Consider the following 20,131-nt stretch of genomic DNA (forward strand, 5'->3'; position numbering starts at 1 on the left):
TCTCAGCTCTGCAAATTGACATCCACACAGTAGGCTATTACTAATGACTGCTAATGCCTATATCATAGGCATTCACCCACTTTGTGAACTGAAGGAATATGGCCTCTTTAGTGACTTGAATAGGGTACATCAACAGGGAATAGGGTACATCAACAGGGAATAGGGTACATCAACAGGGTATGGATTATCATCACAAATCTAGTTTGGTAATGATCAAAGTGAGTTTATATTATAAAATTCCTTCTGATTGTTTCTATCTTCCCTGAATTCTGGAATAGGCCTATTTCATCATTTAGGGATTCTCCTTCTTATCTACTGATCTCCCTTCACAGTTTTTACTACAGTGAGACTCATCTCAGATTATATGCTCTTATTTATTTCCCTTAGATATAGGAGAATAGTATAGTATATTCCCTCTCTTACTATTTTCTCAGATCTTTATGTCATAGAAACATGCAGTGCCCTTGGCATTTGACGTGGTATAGCTCGAAATCCATCAGCCAGTCCATTGCCACGCATGAGAGGATCCTATCCGTGCAATCTTGATTCTGATATAATCTGGATGGGGTAATCCCAGCCTGGTTCACCCTTTGAAAAGCAAAGAAAGGCATAAGAGCCACCTGTGGGAAAATGGTGCAGAGAAAGAGGGTTGGAAGGAGTGTTCAAGGCTAAAGTGCAAAGCATCTAAGGTTTTAAAGATTGGTCACAATATCACATAAAATGTTATTATTATTAAGAGCTTCGTTGATGGTTTAACATTTATCTAATTGCCAAGGTGTGAAAATTGAACGCAGACTTAAACCAAAATCAACATGGTTATTTCAAATTAATTGCGTGGAAAAGAGAAAAAAAAATCCATGTATAATCTATAAATCATACTTCCCCTATTGCGTTGTGTAAACCACTTGGCTGCGTTCCTAAAATAAAGCTGGAGTTGCTCTAAAGGGTTGAAATGGACACCTAGAATATATATATATATTTATAATTACATATTGTTCCATGAATGAAAAGCCTCTTTAAAAACACACAATCCCTACTGTAAATGTAGGTTCACCATTAGGTTTAAGAAAAGCACAGCTAAATGAACAGATAAATAAATATGTATTCACTTCATGCCTAGCAACAGTGGCATTCTTCTGGCATTCTTGTTCATCTCTTTCTCGGGTAACCACGGTAACCTCGGAGCAATGGAAACATCCCTCGGTTTGGATCCAGGAACTGATATTCTGTTCTACTGTAACCACTCTGAGCAGCAGTAGCACATATTAGCATCAGACACTGAGTGAGTGTGAGTTTTGCATGATATGCTAATGTCACCACTCTTCCCTTCTCTTCTGAAACTGACCATATGTGGGAACAGTATCCATGGAAACCCACAATGATCCGAGGCTGACAATTCATATAGACTTTCTTTTTTTTATCGGTAACTGCCTGTAGTTACAACAGCAGCACCCCCATCCCCCATCTCACCGGCTACACCCCCTTTTGTTTTCTGCTTCTCAAGCGGGAGTCTCAGCCAAACACACATTTGTGACAATAAATACAGCGTTCTGAAAGCTAATTATGCCATGCAGTGGAATGACAGGCAGAAATGTATCCAAGCTTCCACCGAGTCCTCTCCTCATACTATCTTATTGTCATTATGTCTCCACAGAGGCCCTGTATGATTAACACATTTGTCACTGACTCTATTGACTCCTCCAGCTCCTGGTGAAAAGTCATGTTTTGGGTCGGAAAGAGAGAGGAAGATAAACAGAGAGATGGGAAGTAGGAGGAATAAATGTGATGAGTCATCGCCGCCGTGGTCAAGGTCAGGAAGTTGTAGAGGGAGTGCGAGTTTGTGTGTGAGTATGTCTTGACGTGCCTGCGCGCGTGTGTACTAGCTTGCGTTGGCGTGACGGTTTCAGTTAAAGACAGGGCCCTCTGCACTGATGTGACATGACCATCAGTGGCTTCAACTTTAACGACAGGCCCCTCCACAACGCTCCTCCTCCTCTTGCACTCACTGAACTCCACGTTGAATTAAGAGCAGCGGGATGCCACAACGCTGCCGCGACTCTCCTGAAACGTTTGAACCTATTACCGTCAACGTTAATGCAGTGCCACCATCCACTCGTTATGCCCCAGATACTCATCTAACTGGCAATTGGCTTGGGCCTCTCTGTAACGCTCAGCAGAGCAGAGCAGAGCACAGTACCATACTACCCTGAGAGACTACTGAGGAGGGAGCGGCAGCACAGCCCGACCAGATTACATAAAATGGGAAAACAGTGTCAGAGGGGGGAGAGGGGGGCAGAGAGAGATGGATGGAGAGAGAGAGAGACAGACGGAGAGAGCGAGAGATAAGGCAGTACGTGTAGAGAGAGAGTAGGAGAGAAACAGAGCGCCACAGAGAGAGCAAGATGTAAAGAGAGAGAGAGACGAGATTGTAGGTGGAGTAACTTGACATGACAGACATCAAGCCTTACATAGCTGCTGTTTCACTGTAAGGGGATGGGTGTTTGGTTGGTTTCGGGCAGGAGAAGGCATCCAAGTGCTTTTAGCTGTCCTCATGAGATTGAGTGTGCTTCCAATTATTATAATTCATGTATTAGTTGTAAGCTGCTGAATAGGAGATGGAGATAGCTTGGCTTTGAGGGCAAAATGAGGTCCTGGGGATCATATTCCTCAGTGGACATGTTCCATGAAATGCAGCATTGCCTCAGTCCATGGCTAGTCTCTGTAGTGTTGCATGGTACTTCCCTCAACGGTGCGCCAATGGATGGAAGAATGTAACCAAAAAATGTACTTTACATGTATTGTTTGGATGGCTGAGTTTCTAACGTGAGTGAGTAAGTGAGTGAGTGAGGGACCCGAGTGTGTGTTTGTGTGCGTATAAGTTGTGCCAAAGGCTTACTCACTATTTGCCTGAAGGACCTCAACTAGAAAAAGCCACACGCACACACACACGCGCCTTGCCTTCAGTGTGGAATTAGCGTACAGTATTTCAACCGCCGTGCTCCATTTATTTGAGCCCATCTCTCTCGCCATCATCCTGTAATTGAAAGTTGTATTGAGTTGAAGGAGATAATGGTTGTAAATGTGTTAACCGCCAAGATATGTGCTGGTGTAAAACCATAGAGAGAAATAAAGGACAAGTATGACACTTCAGTAATGGTTATGTCACGTAATGAACACCACCATTAGATGACACACATAAGAAATACCAGTACATTACCCTCGTATCAGAAACATTTGAGTGCAATGTAACACTGGCTACTTTATTAATAAGCATTATACACAAGACAGCATTAGTCTCCCATTACGTGTTCTTTAGCTGACATCTTCATTGCATTTATCATGACATGTGTGGACACAAACCATGCAAATTTTACATTTACATTTTTAGCAGACACTCTTATCCAGAGCGACTTACAGTAGTGAATGCATCCATTTCATTTCATGTCATGCATTTTTTTTTTGTACTGGCCCCCCGTGGGAATCAAACCCACAACCCTGGCGTTGCACACACCATGCTGGCGTTGCAAACACCATGCTCTACCAACTGAGCCACAGGGAATGTCGATGAAACCATAGCAGTTCCGCTGGAAGATTGGAAAGGATCATGGTCTGTGAATGATGTCTCAAAGATGTCTATTGTCTAGTCCTACATGATTGAAGTCACCACTCACACTCACATCACATGGCAGTAACATCATCGACTGTAGCTTTCGCAATGACCCGGCCATGATACTGGGTTGTTTATCATTGTTTATGCTGAGGCCTCTACCTTCGACTGCTTCGCAGTCCTTGCAGAATCCCCTTATGTGCTTCACCCCGGCTCAAAGAGAAAACACAAGATGGATGGATCCCAAGGAACCCCTTGACCTCCAAATAAGCTGTAATGTAATTCCAGTTCTTCTGTGATTTCCTCTATGACCATGCACTGTGGAACAATCAGCAAGTCTCAGTGAGAAGTGGTGCCAAGGTTCAAATATCCCAAAGGCGGCTAAAACGAGTGACCTCAGGTTTACACCGTTCGGAACGCAGCAGGGGGACCGCCCTCTGAAAGTTGCTGATTTTCATTTCCTGTCTGAGGGATTGTTAAAAGCAACCAAAATATTTTATAATTTCAGAACCAAACCACGCTGAGGGTACTCTCCGGTAGGTCGGCAGAAAGCGGATGTTTCCGGTTTTAAGGGATACAGTATTTAAGACCTAACTTCTGCTTTCCCGGAAAAAACAGACGTGGGACTCTGCTTGGTGAAGGTAGGCAAAATGACCTCCTCTACACTGATCCTCAACACAGCGGCCCCATGAGGATTCTTCCTCAGTGCCCTCCTATACTCCCTGTATACCCACAACTGCGTGACCTCACACAGTTCCAACTCTATCATCAAGTTTGCTGATGAAACGCCAGTAGTAGGCCTGATTACCAACAACGACAAGACAGCCTACAGAGAGGAAGAAGGCACTCTGACTGCATTGTGCCAGGTAAACAACAATTCCCTCAACATCAACAAAACAAAGGAGCTGATTGTGGACTTCAGGAGGAACCAGATTGGGCACGCCCCATCCTCATCAACGATGCCGCCATGGAGACAGTCAAAAATGTCACACATCTCTGAGGAGCTGAAATGGTCAAACCACACAGACACCATGGTGAAGGAGACACGACAGTGACTCTTCAACCTCAGGACGTTAAATAAATGTGGCCTACCGTCGGGATGCATCACAGCCTGGTAGGGCAACTACACCGCCACGGACTGCAAAGCTCTACAGAGGGAGGTACGCTACACTGAACGCACGCACACAACACCAGGTGTCGCAGGAAGGCCAAGAAGATCATCAAGGACCTCAGCCACCCTGAGACATGGCCTGTTCTCCCCACTTCCATCACCGCCAATAGCTTCTACCCCCAGACCACTAGGCAGCTACCTGCTACCCCCCCCCCCCCCCCCAGGAATTCCTACACATTTTGTTTTCATCAAGCTTTGATAATTTGAATCAGCTGTGTAGTGTTAAGGGGGGGGAAATAAACGTGGGGTCCCGAGGACCGAGTTTGGGAAATGCTGCAAAAGACTATAAATAGCTGAACATGTTAAGAGAGAAAATGTTGTTTATTTCAAGCCTTGGATTCAAGATCCAAAAGATTTTGATCCACAAAACAACATATCGATATGCATACAGAAGTGTTTGTTATGAGCCACAGCTGCAATTGTCACATTAATTCATTTGATTTGCAGCACTGGAGACAGCACATTTTCCCTCAATGTCTATCCACCAATATATTCCGTTCCACTTTTTTTGAGGCAGCTTTCAGGAAAAAGGGAGAAGGACTCAGGCATGCTTTCTGAAGTCTGTCTGGACAGACAATTGCCTAGTCATGTTTTGCGGCGATACCCCACTGAGGGAAGGATCTGAGAAAATAATCTCAAACCTTTGAAGTCTCTCCTTCCCTCTTGTGAATTCCATAGCCTCTGCCATCCAAATCACAAGGCAAAGAGTAAGCACCACCAAAGAGGCAGGATTACACCCTGAAACCACCAGTCTGTCGACATAGCTGGCTCTGCTGAACCAAGCCCAAATACTGTGTGAGTGTCAGTGTGCGTGCGTGCGTTGGGAAGTACAACAACACACACACACAGCGAATGTATATCATACTAATTATCTGACAGTTGCCGATTGGTTGAGGAAGACTAGAGTAAAAAATGAACACAGCAGGGGGGTTGGAGATTGGACACATCTTGTACAGTATGTCCCCTGTCCCTCCCATCTTCTAATTTAATCACTCAAACATACCTTCTCTATCCACATTGGTCAAATACAAAAACAAGTTCCAGCAGAGCGGATTCACGACAACAGCCATCTTAGAAATCCACTTTGGCCACGGATAAACCAGCAGTGATAATGAGGAATAACGAAGCTGTTGTGAGCTTCATCAGAGAAAAAAAAAATCTCTCTTAATCTCTTGGCTGCTCCTCAGAGACTTCTGCTTCCAGGTGTGGATTAACATCACAATAACACAGCAGCCAACTGAAGAAACATTCATGAACCCTCATGAATTGCGGTACACTGTATATTATGACACAAAACGTAATTATCAGAGACGCTACAATGAAAGAGGACGTGTGTGTGTGTGTGTGTGTGTGTGTGTGTGTGTGTGTGTGTGTGTGTGTGTGTGTGTGTGTGTGTGTGTGTGTGTGTGTGTGTGTGTGTGTGTGTGTGTGTGTGTGTGTGTGTGTGTGTGTACCAAAATAGTAGAGGAAGATAATGCTCCCAGCACAAAATCAAAGACCATCAATACGCAACTGAGACAGCAGTTCTTTCTCAATTCTGATATCTCTGCCAGTGTTGGCTGTAGAGGCTCCAGGTCACCACAGGGTCAGACCAAAAGTATTTGTTCAGGGTTCTTGTTTGCCATACACGAATATGCAGAAATAACTAATTAGATCTGAAGGGAAAATGTACCAATCCCGTAGTGCCATGATATTAGGCTCTGCAGTAAGCAGTGTTATCACAATGCTGAAATGAGAGTAATGATTTGGAAAGAACATGAAACACAACCACCAACAGCCAACCTTCTTGTTCGTGAATAAATCCAAGTATGTTGGATTGGTTTTTTCTCGAAGTTATGGTTGATACTTCTGATATCCATCAGAAGCAGTGATGTAAAGTACTTAAGTAAAAATACTTTAAAGTACAACTTAAGTAGTTTTTCTGTACTTTACTATTTATACTTTTTACAAAATTAATTTTTACTTCACTACATTCCTAAAGAAAATAATGTACTTTTTACTCCATGCATTTTCTCTGACACCCAATAGTACTCGTTACATTTTGAATGCTTAGCGGGACAAGAAAATGGTCTAATTCACATACTTACCTAGAGAACATCCCTGGTTATCCCAACTGCCTCTGGTTTGCCGTACTCATTAAACACACATTCTTTGTTTGTAAATGATGTCTGAGGGTTGGAGTGTGCCCCTGGCTATCAGTAAATTAATTAAAAACAAGAAAATGGTGCCGTCTGTTTTCTAATATAAGGAATTATTTGTTATGTATACTTTTACTTTTGATACTTAAGTATATTTTAGCAATTACATTTACTTTTGATACTTAAGTAGATTTAAAACAAAATACTTTTAGACTTTTACTCAAGTAGTATTTTACTGGGTGACTTTTACTTGTGTCACGACTTCCACCGAAGTTGGTCCTTTTCCTTGTTCGGGCGGCGTTCGGCGGTCGACGTCGCCAATCCACTTTTCATTTTCCATTTGTTTTGTCTTTGTCTTACACACCTGGTTTCAATCACCCAATTACCTGTTCATTATTTAACCCTCTGTTCCCCCATGTTTGTTTGTGAGTGATTGTTTCTATGTAGGAAGGTCCGTTATTGTGGGCTCTGTTTTTGTATTGCATTTATATTATGTTGAGTAAAATACGTTTATTTACTCATATCTGCTGTCCTGCGCCTGACTCCTATACACCAGCTACACATAGACCTCCTGACAACTTGAGTCATTTTCTATTAAGGTATCTTTACTTTTACTCAAGTATGACAATTACTGTAGGTACTTTTCCTACCACTGATCAGAAGAAACACTCCTAAAGTATGCCACCGTAATGTATGTGGGAGGACAAGTTAGACCACAAAATACAGAAGTTATTCACGATGTTGAGAAACATTCACACAAAAATGTTATAGGCGTCTTCAAATCAATCAATAATACATTATACTTATACTCTGTCATGAGGTTATAAAAGGTGCAGTCACTTCAGTGAGACATTTAATGTAGCGATATGTCTCATATGTAATCAAGATGCAGTATATGTGGAGCTGTGTTTATAACATACTAGTATTTCTCGCTTCCGTTTGCAACAATCTAGGATTTTTGTTCATAATACTTTAGATAGGGCTTCATGTCAAATATAATTATTTTCCCCATATCTGACCTCAGTGACAAGTCCCCATTCCATGAAGAAGAGCTATTGCGACAGTGGTGTTGTTTGTATCACCTTACCCCAGTAATCTTCTGGTACAGCTGTTGTCTGCAGCTGTTGGTGTAAATATCATAAAATATTACCTCATCTACCAAGAGGTGAAAGAATGATGTACATTATGCAAAATGCTCTGTGTCTTATTCACAGTCACATAGAACCCCAAAAAGCCTAGCAATGTCTGATCCCATAGCCATCACAGAGGGCCTGTAATGTCTGTCTCCTGACTGCACAGGTACCGCCATTTCCATACATCTAAGCCTGTCAATATTGGCTATGCCGAGGACCAGTGGGAGCTAGTTGATAGCCCCATTCTTTAGCCACAGACTGGGTCTCATTGTGAGCTAGACTCATTAGGCTCTCTCAGGTGCACTGTTAAAAGAACCATCTCCAAATAGATTTCCCTGGAAGCCCCTTTCTCACCTCCGAGAATTCCACAGGGAACGAGACACCATTTTATGTTTTAAAGTAATTACCGATGTAGTTTGAACATGCATTTGAGTTTACCCCTTATTTTGTTTGCACTCCATGTGCCCCAATATGATACAGGGTTGAATTTGTTTGAATGAATGATTGCATTTGTTTGGCCCAAGGCCGGCATTATGGGCAGGCCTTAAGTGGTATGGCACGCCCTACCGTACCTCCTTGCCCATCCAAATAAAATATTTAAATATTGATAATTTATGAGACCGACAGAAAGACACGTCAATCTCAGATACTACATCCGAGCGAGCGAAAAAGTGCACCTCTGTCTCAGTATGTGTAGCCCACGTATCTGATGCTGTCTGGTCAAAAAATAGTATATTGCATGTCATAATCTTTTTGGCCAGACAGCATCAGATACATGGGCTACATATAGTAAGACAGAGGGGTGCTATTTAGCTCACTCAAAAGTTTTTTTCTGGTGAGTTGATGTAGTTTCTGCCACTTGCGAATTGAAGGAAAGTTGGCGGGTTTCGATGATAGAATTATTTTGGATGAACGTGGGAAGGTCACTTACTTTTTGAAGTGGTTTGTTTGACAATCAAATGAAAACATAATGACTGGTTGTGTTCATGCCACATTCACTCTTAAAATACAAAGCCGTGGTGGGGGGGGGGGTTCTAAGCTGACATATGGAAATGTTTTAAGATGGTCATACTATGGATCATTTAGCTATTTGATTTAGAATTGTAGGACCCCTTTAGGTATCAAAAAAATATTTCGATTTTGGCCGTTACTAATATAGGCCAGATAATCGCATTGAATAACACATTCATAAACGGCCAAAAAGACAGTCAAAACAAGGTCTTGAAGTGTTTGAACCCCCCTCCCTCACCCAGTATTGTACATCCCCTTGATGTCCATGTCCCTTGAGCATTACATATAATGTCATTGCACAACCCTAACTCCATGATTCCACATTCCACGTTCCTGAATGGGTGGGTCCATCTCCATGCACCTACTGTAATATCCTCCTTGTTTGTTCATAATGGTCAGTGTACAGAATGAGGCACACAATCATTTTTTTACCTGCACAGTTTGCACGTGGGAGTCTGTAGCACTTCCTGGATGGCAGCAGCACAAACTCTGCATTGAGCTCATGGAAGGAGTCCGTTGGAGGTCCCGTAAAAATGTTAATGTTCCCCCTACGGAAATCAAATGCCTTTCCAGCTGATTTGTTCTGGCATCGGCCCTGGTTTAGCCTATGGCGCAACTACATTAATTCCACATGAATCAAACGTGAGCATATTTTATGATTTTGAATATCTGGATATTTATATTTTTCACATGTCAACAGGCATTTCTTCATGAAACATCATATAACTGTAAATTTAGTCTTGGGTTGTATGAGATCTGTAGGAATTTAAGTGGTCACTTGTTATTTGATTTGTTACGCAGTGACAGACAAGTCTACGGCACCAAATACAACTTCGAGACTCATGTGGCAGCAAGTTGTCTTTCCAATCATAGTTGTGAATTCAACCCCAATATCCCTAAGCATGCACACAACCAATGCAAAACAACAGACATTCTCCACAAAGTATAACACAGGCAGCATCTAGGGAAACGTTTTCAGAGTGAGGCTATATAGTGGGGCTATATTTACGATTGGATCGTTTATGTAATGTTACTCAGATCATACCAATATGTGTAGCTTCATTTGGAATGTGTCCCAGAAAAAAGGTTCCACCGTGTGCACTCCCCAAAACCTTCCCCCCAGAAAGAAGGGCTTGCTGTCAGACAACTTGGCCAGGATTTGGGAGATGAACAGCAATGCCTCCACTCTGAGCCGGGTCAAACAAAGGCTTATTTGAGCATGGAGGGGTGGCTTTGAGGCTGGCCCGGCCCTCCATATTTTGGCTGCGTTAGTGCTAACATCAACTACGCTCTGCACACCAACATTCACAAACTAACACACACACACACACACATACACACACACACACATTTGAACCCTCTTTTGAACACATTTTCCTCTAGCTGACATTTTCAATGAACGCAATATGGTATTGGTATGAGTTACAGATATACTGATCCGATTCCAATGAAACTATTGCATTTCATAAGTCCTACAGGGATTAATATGATATAAGTGCAGGTCTTTGAGGGAAAGCTCCATTGAGGGAAAATATCTAATTGAACGTCTCCATTGCTTACAGCCTACGTGTGGTTCAGTTATTGTTGGCATGTTCCCTATAATGAATTATGCATTGATCCTTGAAGATTACTGATTGCATATAATGTAGAATGTCAGGTAAATACATCTCCTGCTTGATCCGCATCACCCGTAATCGTCCCCGTGTGTCTCTAGGCAGGGATACAAGTGATGTTCATTAAGGAAACGTCATCCATATGCAGTGAGCTGGTTGACTCGTCCATTAGTTTTGCATGCATATTTTGTGCGAGATGGAATGCGAGCAGCATCCAAAGGAAACGCTAGCCGGCATCTGCATAGATCTCTCTCTCTCTCTCTCTCTCTCTCTCTCTCTCTCGCTAATCTTAGGCTAGACAGGTACCTTTATATTTCAAACTACCACAGGAGGAGAGGGATAGTTAAAGAGAGACACCTCCGCATGACTCTCTACCTCCACATCTGAATAGACACAATCTTCATTCAATCAGAATCAATGACAAGCTGTGGCTACTGTGATTGGACAGATCTCTGTGGTTTGAGAGAGGATAAGTGGTGGTGCCTCCCACCCCTGCTCTGCAGAACTCTAGTCCCTTGGCAAACTGTATGTCTAGACATTCAATACAAACATGGCTGTGTGAGTGATGGGTTCGCCCATGGAAATGATTGAGAGGCTGGGGAGTTTTTATACTCCGGGAAGGCCACAATTGAGGGATAAGCTCCAAGACAGATGCAGACAGAAGGAAAGATACAGTTAGCAGCAGTAGAATCCTGGCTCCAATTCATAATATCTCAATATTTGTTTTCCTCTTTCCAGGAGACTACAATTATTCCTGTCTTGACAGTCATCCTTCACTTTTTCATTTCGGAAAGAAACAAATATAATGTTCAAGCTAGTACCAAATCTCCCTCGCTCCTAGTCTCTTTTCTCCATGACCACCAATCTGCGAGGGCTTGATGAAGTATGATGTACATGGTTGAAACTTACTCAAGACTCCTTTAACCTTGAGGTCAAGTTGTAAGGTGAGGCAATGTAAAAATGCAAGAATGAGGTAACATCTCTCCAGAATGCAAAGTGGCATTTTTATTTTGTGCTGTGACCACCAATCAGAGAGCACTTCTAGGGAGATCTGCATGTTTGAAACCTGCACAGCAACCCCTTCTTTCACTCTTCAAAGGCTAAGATGAAAGGGATTGGAGGAAAAAAGACCATGCAAGAGTCAAGGGTGTGTCAAGGCTTTCCACTTGGAATGCAAAATGCTATTTCCTTCAGAATATTATTTATTTATTTATTTTACATGAAACTATACAAGAGATAGTGATGTTGACTTCCCCCTATTGACATGGTCCTGGCGTGGCGAGATGGAGTCTGACAAGCAAGATGCTCTCTCCAGATGGCTGGGTAGTGAGCAACGGTCAACAAAGGTCAGAGTGCTGCTGATTTAATCCCTGTCTGATGTCTCAGTTCACCCGGTCTCAAACAACTGCACTGGACCCCTCTTAAATGGAACAGATAAGTTTTAGTCTGAGCTTGGCACTGACTCTTGTTTGATGATGTGGGCAAGCGATTGTCGACACTAGTATGTTTAGTTAAAGAATAGACTAGAATGGAATAGGGGAGAATATAACATAATTGAATACAATATAATCAATATATATAATTATTATATCATATAATTCAGTTGTCCGGTGGAAATGTGACTTTTGCATTACCTTCATATGACAAAATAGGTTTCCGAGCTGAATGTGCAAATTCATATAATTTTCTCTCCATAGAAACAATTTGCATTGACGTACAATCTACGCTAACTCTGATGATCACTTGGAGTGGTGATGCGAGGCAGCCTATTGGTTATCATTATACTGCATTGGTTCTCATCTACCTCTGACTGAAATATGCACAGACATATTCGGCAGGATTATTTTAACAGAAAGCCAAAACTACTCTGTTAAGAAGATGAACGGCCGAGCCTACTGATTAAGCTTCCTTTGGGGCCTGTGGCAAAGCATTAAATGATGCATACGTTCTCATTCCATTCTGACTCATCTAGAGAAGAATTCCAAGCACTTCCATTACCAAATTGAACACAGGAGCACAATGTGGACTCATTTAGTTTTATGCAACAGAAGCCATGCTGAGTAACATTCCAAGGATTAGATTTCAGATTGAACTAAAATTATAATTTTTTTGTCGTCAGATGAGGGACGGGAAAATGTACTTATGTTGTGTGCCACAAGTATGAAACCACGGTAATCTGTGTGGTTGCCTAGAAAAATGATTATGGTGTGACATAACATTGTCATGGATATTCTCAATTGGTTCAATGTCAAGATTAACATGAACAGTGAGGTAAATCATAGGGTGTTTCAAAATATGCGTAATGGCGTGTTCAACACCCTCATGTTCCGAGTTTGTTCACCAAGGACGTTGTCTTGAGTACATTCTTGTGAGGACAAGTGTGGAGAATGCATAAAATGTTACATTTGAGAAGCACTCACACTCTGTGCTATTATATCTTGGAACAATAAAGAAGAAACAAGAAAAATACATAAATCAAATGCAAACAATTAACTTCATAGCTATCAGCTAGCTATAAGTGAATTAAATTACCCAGCGGAAAAAAATGCATGTTTAAATATACTTAAATCAGACCTCATTAATACATTTTTATTGATTTGAATATGTACTTGCTAATCTAAATTGGAACAATTTTAAATACATTTAATGCATTTAACATACATTTTATTACCATATAAGTATATGAAATACACTAATCTAAATTGGGATTTTTATTCTTAGTATATTAGAGCAAAAACAAATAGACTTTGAGTACACCTTAAGTATATTTTAAAAGTTTGGGCACACATACTCATTCAAGGGTTTTTCTTAATTTTTTCTATGTTCTACATTGTAGTATAATAGTGAAGACATCAAAACTACGAAATATGGAATCATGTAGTAACCAAAAAAGTGTTAAACAAATCAAAATATATATAAGATTTGAGATTCTTCAAAGTAGCCACCCTTTGCCTTGATGACAGCTTTGCACACTTTTGGCATTATCTCAACCAGCTTCATGAGGTAGTCACCTGGAGTGCATTTCAATTAACAGGTGTGCCTTGTTAATTTGTGGAATTTATTTCCTTCTTAATGCGTTTGAGCCACTCAGTTGTGTTGTGACAAGGTAGGGGTGGTATACAGAAGATAGCCCTATTTGGTAAAATACCAAATCCATATTATGGCAAGAAAAGCTTAAATAAGCAAAGAAAAATGACTGTCCATCGTTACTTTAACACATGAAGGTCAGTCAATCCAATTCAAGAACTTGAAAGTTTCTTCAAGTGCAGTTGCAAAAACCATTAAGCACTATGATGAAACTGGCTCTCATGAGGACTGGCACAGGAAAGGAAGACCTAGAGTTAACTCTGCTGCAGAGGATAAATTCATTAGACTTCCCAGCCTCAGAAATTGCAGCCCAAATTAATATTTCACAGAGTTCAAGTAACAGATACATCTCAACATCAACTGTTTAGAGGAGACTGCATGAATCAGGCCTTCATGGTCGAATTGCTGAAAAGAAACCACTACTAAAGGACACCACTAATAAGAAGAGACTTGCTTGGGCCAAGAAACACAAGCAATGGACATTAGACCAGTAGAAATCTGTCCTTTGGTCTGATGAGTCCAAATTTGAGATTTTTGGTTCCAACCACCGTGTCTTTGTGAGACGCAGAGGAGGTGAACGGATGATCTCTGCATGTGTGGTTCTCACCATGAAGCATGGAGGAGGAGGTGTGATGGTGTGGGGGTGCTTTGCTCGTGACAGTCTTTGATTTATTTAGAATTTAAGACGTACTTAACCAGCATGGCTACCACAGCATTCTGCAGTGATACGCCATCCTATCTGGTTTGCGCTTAGTGGAACTATCATTTGTTTTTCGACAGGACAATGACCCAACACACCCCAGGCTGTGTAAGGGCTATTTGACCAAGGAGTGTGATGGAGTGCTGCATCAGATGACCTGGCCTTCAACCCAATTGAGATGGTGTGGGATGAGTTGGACCGCAGAGTGAAGGAAAAGCAGCCAACAAGTGCTCAGCATACATGGGAACTCCTTCAAGGCTGTTGTAAAAGCATTCCTCATGAAGCTGGTTGAGAGAATGCCAAGAGTGTGCAAAGCTGTCATCAAGGCAAAGTGTGGCTACATTGAAGAATCTAAAATCTAAACTATATTTTTATTTGTTTATCACTTTTTTTGGTTAATACATGATTCCATATGTGTTATTTCAGAGTTTTGATGTATTCACTATTATTCTACAATGTAGAAAATAGTAACAAATTAAGAAAAACCCTTGAATGACTGGGTGTGTCCAGACTTTTGACTGGTACTGTATATCTTCAAGAACAATTTAGCACAATGTGTTAAATTGACCTTTGGCTCCATAACCAGAAAGTTACGTCAAGTGTCAATCATGTTGCTCTGTGTAGAATGTCTCAGTTCATTCTTTGAACCATTAAACAATGATTTATATAGGCAATATTCAAATGTACTATTTACAGAATGATTGACACAAGGCCACGGTGCCAGAATAGCTACATAACATACCACTAAATTGTTTTCATCTTAGCGTTTCTACTGGAAAAACATCCATTGTTCCGACTTGTATAGGCTGCCTGACAGGCAATTCAGATTGCCCAACTCCGCCACAAAAGGATGGCTCCTTCCAGGGACTATCTGTTTTTACAATGGAGTGTGAGAATGCAATCATCACGGTCGTTTCAAACGGAGGGAAAACAATTTAGGAGAGAAGCAGCACTGCGCCTGGCATGTTTATGGAGCTCTCCAACTGCAGACGAGGAGAGAGTATACCGCCACCTCCGGCGCCGTGTAACCCCACCATGTCATTTCCTCAAGACTCGCTGACATCATCAGCGCTCCCTCCCCTCTCCACCATTTTATGAATCTGTCTTACTCCCCTTTATATTAGGCGCGGGAGCCACCCTTCGAGATTGATAGTAGCTCGTTGTGTTTTTTACCCCCATTTGTTGTGGCCTCCCTTGCGATAGACACTCGCTGTAATAAACTAAATGAGCTTGGGAAATGGCGAGCCTCGAGGTGATATTTCACCAGCCCACGATGCTGAGCGAGATGTTGTTGTTTGTGCTCAGACAATACAGAAATAGACTACTGTATGTGCAGCGACACTACAATAACCTGGGATTTCTGGAGCCATTTCCAATGAAAGAGCATATATTATACTGTGTGTTATTAAGTAGCAGAGTAGAAAGGAGCACGGTAGGTTGGCTGAACAACCTGTGCTGAACAACGAACTGACTCATTGTAAATCAAGGGGAAAACCGAAGTGAGCAAAGCTCTAAGTGGCTGCAGTTATATAATGAAACAATATTTATGTTCCTTTTCAATATTTGCCAATGGCCCTTCAGCCAGCATTTTTACTCTAAGCTTCTGGTAAACTGAGACAATTTATTACTGAGCTGACTTTTATTGTGCTTCAATTGAATGCCTCTGGGACTACTGGAGACTTAAGTGAGAGAGTGCCAACCACAAAGATCGACTCCAGCTTTTATATTTTTCATTTGTTGTCTTTCTTCCTGTGGCAAAAACGTATTTTTTTCTTAATTCCCTGTCTGATGATTCTCCAGTAAACAATCATATTAATTCACAAAAATGACAATTCATGAAGCTTGAAATGTAGGTATTCTAATATATATCTTCTACTTGGTGATTGATTTGTGGACATTAGGTGAGTGTTGCTGGGAGGCCTTATATCAGGGTTTCCCAAATTCGGTCCTGGGGACCCCAAGGTGTGCACGTTTAGTTTTTTTCCCTAACACTACACAGCCGATTCAAATAATCAACTCATCAAGCTTTGAGTATTTGAATCAGCTGTGTAGTGCTAGGGCACAAAACAAAATGTGCACCACTCGGGGTCCCAAGGACTGATTTTAGGAAACGCTGCACTATATTGTCTATATTTCAAACACTTCCTGTCTCTGGAGGAATTCCTGCAGTGTTTTGTTCATAGAAAATGATAAAGGAGTCTAGATGGATATATCCCATTTCGGCAGTGACAATGCCATTGTGGGCTTCCACCATTTTAAAGTAGTCAACTGGGTTTAACTTCCTATGGGTTAAGCGAGGAACATATAATTTCATCCAGGTTAAAGGAGAGATCAACCAATGAATTATAGTTGTGAGAGAGCATTCCATAACTGCAGGTGGCAGTAAATTGCCAACCTTGGTTTTTATACCTGATCAAGCAACACACTCCAGGTGGCAGTATGCACCCTTTCAGTTTTTCTTACCAACTCATAGAAGTAGTTGGCCTCAATGGCGCTGCCCATGCACTCGCAGAAGCTATAATGAAGATGTGTAACAGTATAGCTTCCGCCCCTCTCCTCGCCCCAACCTGGGCTTGAACCAGGGACCCTCTGCACAGATCAACAACTGACACCCACGAAGCATCATTACCCATCGCGCCACAAAAGCCACGGCCCTTGCAGAGTAAGGGGAACAACTACTTCAGGTCTCAGAGCGAGTGACGTCACCCAATTGAAACGCTATTAGCGTGCACCACCGCTAACTAACTAGCCATTTCACATCGGTTACACTCACCCACCTTTTGACCTCCTCCTTTTTCGCAGCAACCAGTGATCCGGGTCAACAGCATCAATGTAACGGTATAGCTTCCGTCCCTCTCCTCGCCCCTACCTGGGCTCGAACCAGGGACCCTCTGCACACATCAACAACTGACAACCACGAAGCATCGTTACCCATCGCGCAACAAAAGCCATGGCCCTTGCAGAGCAAGGGTAACAACTACATCAGGTCTCAGAGCGAGTGACGTCACCCGATTGAAACGCTATTAGCGCGCACCACCGTTAACTAACTAGCCATTTCACATCGGTTACAGATGCAAGTAAAAAGTAACCTGAAAGTAAGAAGTAACCTTCAAGTATGCATTTCTTTGGACGGTGTATACAATGTATATCCTGTACATACTGTATGACTAATAAAACGTGAAACTTGAATAATGGGACAGATATAAAAAAAGTATACTCTATTCCATCTCTATGGTTGGGTTTTGTTGACCACTTTACACCGGTGTAACTTATTTCCCTAATCTGTCTTAAATCTAAACTTTTCTTACATTTTATTTGCGCCTGGGGCTCTATAATCCTTTCTTGGGCAACTTTTTCTCTATGTTAGTGTCAGGTTTCGGGTCTGAGGCAGCTTCAGCTATGAGGTGTCCCATCTGCATGCTCAGACCATTGTGCAGGATTAAGGATGATGAAACAAGAGGAGGGCTGGCAAGACAAATCCTCCCTTTTTGGCCAAGGTTTCTGATGCCGAGTGACACATCACGCCACTTTGTAGGTATTGCATTTTGTAACTTGGCTCCTCGCATTAGATCATTATTTGGCAGTGACTCCAGGGCCAGGTCCAATAAGAGCTCGGTTTTCTGGGCAGGCTGCGCTTCTCAAAGTCTCTTTCAATAATGTAAATGTCCCTCACCAGCAACTTCACCCTCCCTCTGTCTAATTGTGTCTGGCCCCACTATGTGGTTGTTTTCATTCACAGTGGCAGCTTGCTAGTTGATAGAATGAACGTTTTTTGCAGGGGGCAGGTGGATGGTGGATTGATATGGCAGGGGTTAAGATGTTAATCAGTTGACTGATAAGTAAGATGCAGAAGCCAACTTGTTTAGTCAATGCACAAATCGTTTGTTTCTGTGTTTTGCTACGTTCTCCCTTCAGGTTGTAATGTCTATAAGGAATGGGATACAGACGATTTTGATTAATCATTGTCAACAGGGAGAGGAAATAATTGGGTCTGAATAAATTTGAATGCATAAGGTGATCCCTCAGAAGTAGCTGCTGATGTTGATTGAGATAAGTGTTTATCTTGAAGAATGTTGGTGGTTGAATTTGGAGACATCGTTACCATTCTTTGCCATATGTTTTTGTGAAGACAGCAGTTCATCTCTCTGCATGTGTTTAGACTACTTTCCCAAATTGAAGGTTCAAATAAATTACATTTGACTTGGCTGTCGTTTCACGGTTTTAAATTAAAAAGTACAGATTGAAGGTTAAGCAAATGACCAATTAAATCCTGGCCTCTCTGCAGTAACCCATGAATACATAACACATGGGTAGAGTAGACCCTGAGGAAACTGTGAAATGGTCTCCAGACCAGCAGTCGAGCAGAAGTGGCTAACTCTGAAAGCATCCCATCACCTCGTTTGGCATGTCCGTATTGATGCTCGCCCACTGATTGATGTCTGACAGGGGCATTATGACCAGCTGTGGTCATTTCTGAAGCATCAGTACTTCCCGATAGCGCTTGGAGCACACAGCAAGCCTTACCGGGCTTCACTCAATTAGATGGTCCGTCTGTTTTTCTCTCTGTTTGTCACTCAGCTGCACCAGTCCTCTCCCAGATCTAATGTATTCTTTTACCTGGAGTGAAGGTTGTGGACAGCTGGAGAGAGATTTTTTATTTTTTTACTGGCTTTGGAAAAAAAAAATGTAGGTTAGTTTGTGCCTCTCTTAGCTTCTCTCAGCAACACACCTGCTTCTTAAGTAGCTTTTAAAGGGCTGGAAGTGCCTGGTGCAGTATAGTATAGCTCCACAATAAAGAAATACAACACTCCAAAACCTGTCATCACTTGATGAGGAAAACGAATGCCAAAAGCTGAAACAAATTAAACTTTAGAGTTCCAGATGAAGGGAAATACCTGTAGGCTATGAGGCAACCTGTCAAAACGGTGCCCTCGATTTATAAGAAATATTAAATGACATTAGGTCTATGAGTGGTGAGTGGAGACCTTGGGAATTCCACGGACACATTTTTCACTTTAAAATATGTCCAACCAAAACCAATGATTTCAAAGGTAAACAAAACATTCAACTATGCACAAGGACTACTTTTAACAATTTCCACTGACGATTTTGCAAAATAAATTTACTTGAAGAGCGTTGCAGATGCAAAGTTTGGTAACTGAATGACGGTTTATGCTGTTTGTGCCGTCATTCTGTTACCAAGCTTTGCATCTGCACTGAATCTGAGTCTCAGCATCACTCTGTTATCGTGGAGTTGCCTGTTTGATACATAGAGACAGAGAGAGAAGGAATCGCTTTCTAAGAATCTCTGTCCTGTTCGGCCCTTTACCTTTCTATTAAACACACCAGGCCAAATCAAGTGGAAAGAGGAGAAATTCCACTGTTTCATTAAACCGAACCTCTGTTAAGCAAATTGTTTGCCACTTATCTTACAGCCTGGTTAGACGTCAAGAACTTCAGCATTTTAGGTCATACCTCTTACTTTTGTTACAGCACTACAATATAGCACAGTACAGTCTAGTACCGTACAGTCTAGTACCGTACAGTCTAGTACTGTACATTCTAGTACAGTACAGTCTAGTACTGTCTCACGGTTGCTACGACCAACCCTTGGTTTCCATGGCAGCACGAGGAACATTCTTCAGTGTGTTCTTATTCGTTGGCCTGAGCC

Source organism: Salmo salar, chromosome 16 (assembly GCF_965601325.2).
Source record: "Salmo salar chromosome 16, fSalSal1, whole genome shotgun sequence".
In the NCBI taxonomy this organism is placed as follows: domain Eukaryota; kingdom Metazoa; phylum Chordata; class Actinopteri; order Salmoniformes; family Salmonidae; genus Salmo; species Salmo salar.